Source organism: Apium graveolens, unplaced genomic scaffold (assembly GCF_009905375.1).
Source record: "Apium graveolens cultivar Ventura unplaced genomic scaffold, ASM990537v1 ctg100, whole genome shotgun sequence".
Lineage (NCBI taxonomy): Eukaryota > Viridiplantae > Streptophyta > Magnoliopsida > Apiales > Apiaceae > Apium > Apium graveolens.
In genome coordinates this window covers 125,263-132,957 of record NW_027417058.1, presented here as the reverse complement: position 1 = coordinate 132,957, position 7,695 = coordinate 125,263, and the positions used below count along the sequence as shown (strand labels likewise).

Here is a 7,695-nt window from a genome sequence, read left to right as displayed (position 1 = left end):
GTCGTATGTTATGAAATTACGACGGAAAATATTGTCATAAGTTAGTTACTTATGACGGAGGAATCGTCGGATATTTTCTTGCGGGACCTACCTTCGATAAAAAAAACATAAATTTACGACACAACTATACGTCGTAAATTAGTAACTTCCGACAGAAAATTATGTCATATTTTGGGAGTTGGGGTCAACTTACGACGGAATATGTGATGAACAACCGTCGTAAGTTTGTAGTTTCAGAATAGCCAAATTCTGATTTTTCAGTTTCCAGCCATTTTCGGCTTCCACTTTAAATTCCATTAAAATACAAACAAAAAGCAATCAAAACTATTGGAAGAACTCATATTATTTCACTATAATGGAAATAATATTCAAATATCATAAAGTACAAAAAAATACATAAAAACATTAAAAGTACAACTAACAAAGTCATATTGAATCGTGCAATACATGAAAACAATAGAAGCCACTAAATCCAACAAAATATAATATCCTTAGCAATTGGTTGTACGTTGCACACAATTCTTTTCTTCTCAAAGTCAAATACATAAACCCATCTTTTCTTGAAATGCTACCTACAAAAAATGAAAATCAAATATATTACATTTGCTGATGCGTAAAAGGCACCATCAAACATAAAAAAGACTAACAAGTAATAAACTATCCATCCAACACTGCAATATTAAATCCTTAAAGAAAAAAATGTCATTATGCCATCCCATACCACACCATTCTCAGAACATCTAGTATAAAATAATTAAGTATATGTACAGCTCTGTTAATGTGGCTGCTAACTTTGTACAAAATCAAGATTTCTGTGGGTTGAACATTTTGACAACTCTTTATAAAGCATAGAAAATTAATACCAACTTTCTTCAATTTTCATGTAAATTGTGACCTTAAACACACTTTTATCACTGGTATCCTGTTCCTCAAAAATTTCAAATGAAAAATATCATGCCTACAAAGTAGGCAAAAGTATATGGTATTCTAGCTACAACCATTTTAACATGCTATTAAATGATTAAAAGCTAATTGTAAATTTTTAACTTTTCAATAGTTGATGTACCTGACCAGATTGCAAGTTCTATTTACTGAGCCATCCTTATATTTACTGTCGCATTGCAATCAACTTCTTAAAGTGTCCTCGACCCTGGGCCCTCACTTCTCGGCTTCATAGTGTTCGTCTTCTTGTTTAATCGAGTATTCTGATGCATTCTCTTTAATATGAGTACTTGCTCCTTCCATTCCATTAGTCCATTGTTGACATCTAATATGATCAAATATAACCAAAAAACATATACTTTATCCTTCCCATTTATTATTTTTCGAACAATCCAATGGACTAATCGAGGATTAAGTGATTGTTCTGTTAATTAAGTAACATTTTCTGGAATTTGAAACTAACAGTACACTTTCCCGCAATAAGGTTTTAATGGTGCATGGACAGTGATCAGTAATCTTACTTTTCCAAACCAAGATAAGTTAATTCCTTCCTATTTATTATTTTTCCTCAAACTTATTGTGCAAAAACGTTACTTAGAAGTTAGAACACTCATGCTGCTCCCTGACAACTAGCGATAATATAGTGACCAAACACAACAGCACTCTAGGAAAAAACCAAAACTTGATTCATTGGTATAAACCATATTCTTCTCGCTAATATTTTCCAGTTCTCATTGTCATAGCAGGACAAACTAGCTAGCTATCAAGCAAATTACACAAACTAACCGACACTCAAAAGCTCAAAATTCTCTAATCAAACTTCCAAATCTAATAGACAACACATAATATACACAATTTCAGTCACACAAACAGCTCAATCCAAATTCAAATCGAACATAAAATCAAAATTCTTACTTTTTAACGGACTCGCCGTTAGTTTTGGCGGCGACAAAGTCGAGAGCTTTCTCATCTTCCTCCTCGTAATCAATAAGCTTTCAAGTGAGTAGTTATCAGTGTACTGCCAATATTAAACTGAAACAGGAAACGAAACCAATGAAGCTAATCGCATTGCACTGAGGATGAAAATTACAATTATAATATATAAAAACTAGGTGTCTGATCAAAGTGAAAGCAATATAAAGATAATAATTAAAATATGTGAGAAGCAACACAATGATTACAAAAATAAACAGATACTAATACTGAATGAGATTGAGAATAAACAGTTGTAGGAACCGTCTTCATTCATGGTTGGAATAATGTAAATAATCAAAGATTGCCAAATTTATGCAAATAAAGGAGGCTGAAAACTATTTGGAATAATCTAAAAAATTAAAAACTACGAAATTCATGCACTAAAGAAACTGAAGGAGGCTGAAACCGATGTTATGAGATGAGCAGTTTTTTGGCCAAATATTGTATATCAATCAGTGAAGGCCTTGATATTGATAATACAATAAGTTAGTGATGAAATGCCTAATTTACCACATAAGTACATTAGAATATTGGATTTTCTAGTGGAAGGATTCCATAAAACCACGTTACCTTCATCGACATCTGTTAAACAAGCCAAATCATTACAAGAACCCACAACGTGACTTATTTTACCCTCAATGTGGTCAATAACATGCTTATGACACATGGATTTGGTGAGGGGCTCTGGCTCTTTTAGTAGGAAAGATAAAGAATAGGTGGAGAGCTCAGAGTATCGTAGGGCAAACTAGGGGACATAAGGAATTTTGGATAAAATTAGACGGTGGCGTTCATAGTCAGGGTCAGTAGCAGATATGTGAAGGTGAGTTTTGATGAAATAAGGGGTAGAAGTTATAGACGACCATGACTTGCAAACTAACTGGAATCTTAAAATAGATATCACCGGAAGATGGGAGAGTATAATGTTGACGATATTATCTGAAAGGAAAGGTTGGATAGTGTCTGTGTTCTCCATCGATCGATCGAGATCGAGAGAGAGAGGATTGGAATGGAACCATAGGCGGCGATTTATATAGAGGGAACCCTGGGATTGGAGCAAGAATGGATATCTTGATGTAAATCAATCTGCAAACATTAACTCAGAAATGTAGATGTTGATGTTAAAAGTAAATTAAGATAATGGCTAAAATTGTTTACCTGGTGAAATCCTTTTTCCAGAGTTAGTGAAACTCCAAGATCAGCAATACAAAAATGCATAATTTGATCACTTCCATACAAAGTTGGATATCTTTTAAGACACAAATCTAAGTTCTTGGGAACGGCCTTAGCCAAAGGATAACTCAAAGCATGACCAGCACCTCCAAAAGCCATGTTAAACGAAAGCCAAATGTTGGGGCAAACAGACTGAGAAGGCATCCCAATATGAAAATACTCCATCTGATCATACTTTTTCAAAACTTCTGTAACATTATTGACAAAAGGTATAGTATCATCATCAACAAATAGATAATGGTGAATATCCAAATTCCATATATACTATCAATATTATAATATAATATCTTGCACATAAGTACAGACCATTTTCAGCTTAAATCACCTATAAATATGAAGTCGTCTAGGAAATTGAAGATACTTCAGACGAACCTGATTATACTCTGATAAGTCGACAACCACATGTTTTAGTTTAATTTTGGGAGTACACTGATAGTTTTGGTTTCGTACTTCGTTGTCCTTGTTCTCGCCCATCCTATATATACAGACACATATACATACATATATATAAGCTCACGAATTGAAATCGAAATCAAAATTTGAGAACTCTAAGATGAAATTGAAGAGAAGATATATATACAAAATAGTTGTGTGTATAGAATAATCGAACCTTGTGTGTAGATCCGAGAGAATTGAGAAAGTTAGGGTTTGGCGTCATCGTATGCAGAGAAAATATTAGAGAAGAGAGAGTGAGAGATACGAAGTGGGGAGAGATTCACTACGCCGTAGATTGCATGCTGCAACCCTTCACGCTGGGGTTGCAAAGAAAAATGTAGCATTAGCCTTCTAAACAAATGTCTATAGCAACCCCGTTTCTTTGATGTTATGGTATAGTCACAATGTGTTACCATACCCATAACATACAATAAATATGAATTGTTATTTATTTTTAATTTAACTAAATAATTATTTACATAGAAATGAATTAATAATTGAAATATATATTTTATTTATTTCTTAAAGCAATCAAAACTATTAGAATATATATATATATATATATATAATTTTACTAAAATATTATATTAATCGGTAATTATTTTATACAAAAATGTATATATAATTGAAATATTTTTTTTTAAATTTAAAAAATTAACCATTCGTTAACGGAGTAATTTAAGATGTAATTTGTAATGTAATTTAAGTTTTAATAATAAAATCTTAAGATATTAAATTTATTAAAAGGATTATTGGGGATATGTTGTGAACTTGATGATTTCATTAACAAAACACCTTAGTAGATTTTACTTAGTGAAAAATGTAGCACTCGACGGATAAAGAATATAGTCCCAACTGATGACTCAATATAGTCCCGACGGATGATGATCAATTATCCATCGAGTGAGTAGCATGTGTAATAATGAGTCTATAGCACATTTCTACATACACCTTATTTAGATTCTGTAGTAGCACTCATGTCATGTTGATTATAATTAGATATGCAGAATAGGTTGATCAATTGTACATAGATGATGTCTTGTAATTCTGCATAAATGAAATGAAGTCAAGTGCAAGATAGCTACCCGACGGATAAACAACAATGCCACTCGATGGATGATCAACAAGGCAACCCGACGGATGATCATGTACCCGACGGATAATCAATTCAAACATCTGTTGACAGTGATAACACAGTTACATGCGTCGAGTGTATGCAAAAGGAATGTGGAAGCCTATTCAACTGGGTTTTAGAAAATAAAGAAGCAATGCCATTTTCATGCTATTATGAAGATATTCAAAGATGCTGGAATAGAGTAATGAAGAAACATAGTATTAGACTTGATAGGTTTTATTTTATTATCTTGTCTTATTACTTTGTAATCTTGGTAATATATAAACCAAGAAGCAGCAAATTGAACAACAAGAACACTAAGCAAGAAATCTAAGAGAAACATTTGTAAGTTGTATTCTTAGAATTTCTCTGAAAACTTAGTTGTTCACATTTGTAAGCAGCTGTGAGCAATTCTTGCTACACAGAGTGCCCTTGATATAATATATATCTCTGGTGGATATATTCAAATCCACCAGAAAGTTTTTAAGGACTTGTGTTTTTAATTACTTGTGTTTTAATCTTACTAACTTCTTATTATGCACTTTGCAAATCAAACACTTATATATTATTAAGATAGAACATTTTATAATTTGTGAAAAAGGTTCAAGAAGTCCATTCAACCCCCCTTCTGTAATTCTTGTTGCATTGTTAGGGACTAACAATTGGTATCAGGGCAAGCTCTTGATAAACAAAGAGTTTAAAGATCACAACAAAACAGCAAGATGAACAAGAAGGATGTTGGAGTCAAGATTCCTTTTCTGGACAAAGACAATTACCATCACTGGAAGGTAAAGATGCATCTTCATTTACTCTCTCAAGATGAGGCCTATGTAAATTGCATAGAAAGAGGCCCTCATGTACCAATGAGAGCTGCAACTGGAAATGAGCCATCTGTCCCCAAGCCAAGACATGAATGGTCTGATCCTGATATTGAACAAGTCAGGAAAGATAAGAAGGCCATGAATATCCTGTTCAATGGAGTTGATGGTGACATGTTTGACAACATCATCAATTGCAAAACTGCCAAGGAAGTTTGGGATACTATACAGATTATCTGTGATAGCACTGAGCAAGTAAGGGAAAATAAGATGCAGCTACTCATTCAGCAATATGAGCATTTTCATAGTGAAGAAAGTGAGTCTCTCACTGACATCTTTAGTAGGTTTCAAAAACTACTAAATGCTCTGAAGTTGCATGGAAGGGTCTATCAGACAAAAGACTCAAATCTTAAGTTCCTTAGATCTCTTCCAAAGGAATGGAAATTGTCAAGATTACAAGGAGTTTACTTTGGAGAGACTGTATGGCATCCTGAAAACTTATGAGCTTGAAATAGAGCAATATGAGAGGATGGAGAGAGGAAAGAAGAAAGGAGGATCCATTGCACTAGTTGCCGAGTTAGAGAAAGAGAAGGAGATGAAGATGGAAGTTGTTGAATCAACTTTAAAGGTCTGTGAAAATAAGGGCAAGGGGCTGGTAGCAGAAAATGAAGATTCCTGGAGCCAAGATGACATGGAAGATATTGATGAACATCTAGCATTTCTTTCCAGAAGATTTTCCAAGCTCAAGTTCAAAAAGAACTTTGGAGCAACTAAGCCAAATAGAAACATGGTGGATAAATCAAAATTCAAATGTTTCAAATATGGCTTAGCAGGGCACTTTGCCAGTGAGTGTAGAAAGTCAGATTCCAGCAAAAAGAAGTTTGAGCCTGTGGATTATAAACATAAATACTTTGAGTTGCTCAAACAAAAGAAAAGGGCTTTCATTACATAAGAAAATGACTGGGCAGTAGATGGTCTGTATGAGGATGATGATGTCAGCTATGTCAATCTAGCTGTAATGGCCAAGTCTGATGAAACAGAAACAAGTTCTTCAAGTAATCAGCTAATCACCACTAACCTTGCACATGTATCTAAAGCTGAGTGTAATGATGCAATAAATGACATGTCTACAGAATTATATCATTTGCGTGTTACACTTAAGTCTCTTACTAAGGAAAATGCTAAAATCAAAGAAAATAATTTGTTTTGAAGTGAGAGGAATAATGTGCTAGAGTCTCAGTTCATTGAATTTGAAAAATTAAGAATTGAGTGTAAAACTGTTAAGGATGAATTAACTGAGTCCTTGAAGAAAGAAGAGATCTTGAAGAAGCAGCTTGAACGAGAACATGAGGTGATTAAGGCATGGAAAACATCTAGAGATGTTCATGCTCAAATCACCAAAGTTCAAGGTATTGAGTCCTTTTGTGATGCATCCTGGAAGAAGAATAAGAAGAAGCTGAAATCTAATTTGGTTGAAGGATTGCTAACAGATGTAGACTCGACGGATGATGAGGGCCATCCGTCGGATAACAAAAAGGGTTATCCGTCGAGTGATATAAATCCTCATCCGTCGACTGTGAGCAAACCTGTGAGTAAAGCTAAACTTGTCAAGTTAAATGAGAAATATGGATCAGTTTCCAAGAATTTTGTTTCAAGAGAATCTAGTCAAGTGAAGAAGGAGAAAAAAGGCTAATGTTGGTCATATGACTGTCAAGCAATTGAGTGAGAGACTGGAAAGGATTGAGGTTAAAACAGAGGCTAAAAAGAAAAACAATAGAAATGGTAAAGTAGGAATTAACAAGCATAACAACTACACACCTGATAAATATGCTCCTAGAAAAATCTGTGTCAAGTAAGGTAGTGTAAATCATTTGTCAGTTAATTGCAAAACTGCCATGTCTACTTCCATATCTGTACCACCTCATTTTCCCAACATAAATGCCATGCCTTCTATGCCTATGAATGTTATGTCTACACAGAATATGAAAAAACAGTTTGCTAATATGCCATATGCACCTAATCCTTATTATGTTGCATTTAGTATGCCTCAAATGCCATTTAGCATGCCTTACTGGAATAACATGTTTATTAATAGCATGCCATTCCCTGTTAATCAAAATATGCATGATAATTCTGCTGTAATGAATGGTTTCAAAGGTCCAACTCAAATGACTAAGGATG

General features: G+C 33.9%; 1 long non-coding RNA gene across 1 annotated transcript; it reads right to left on the bottom strand.

The window, feature by feature from the left end:
- Positions 1 to 403: 403 nt before the first annotated feature.
- On the bottom strand, positions 404 to 3,931 carry LOC141699664 (uncharacterized). The gene is made up of 6 exons (XR_012566062.1): positions 3,758 to 3,931; positions 3,520 to 3,622; positions 3,073 to 3,335; positions 1,858 to 1,974; positions 1,067 to 1,267; positions 404 to 572 (listed from the first exon to the last, which is right to left on the bottom strand). It is a non-coding gene; the product is annotated as an uncharacterized LOC141699664 (long non-coding RNA).
- Between the last annotated feature and the right edge of the window lie 3,764 nt (positions 3,932 to 7,695).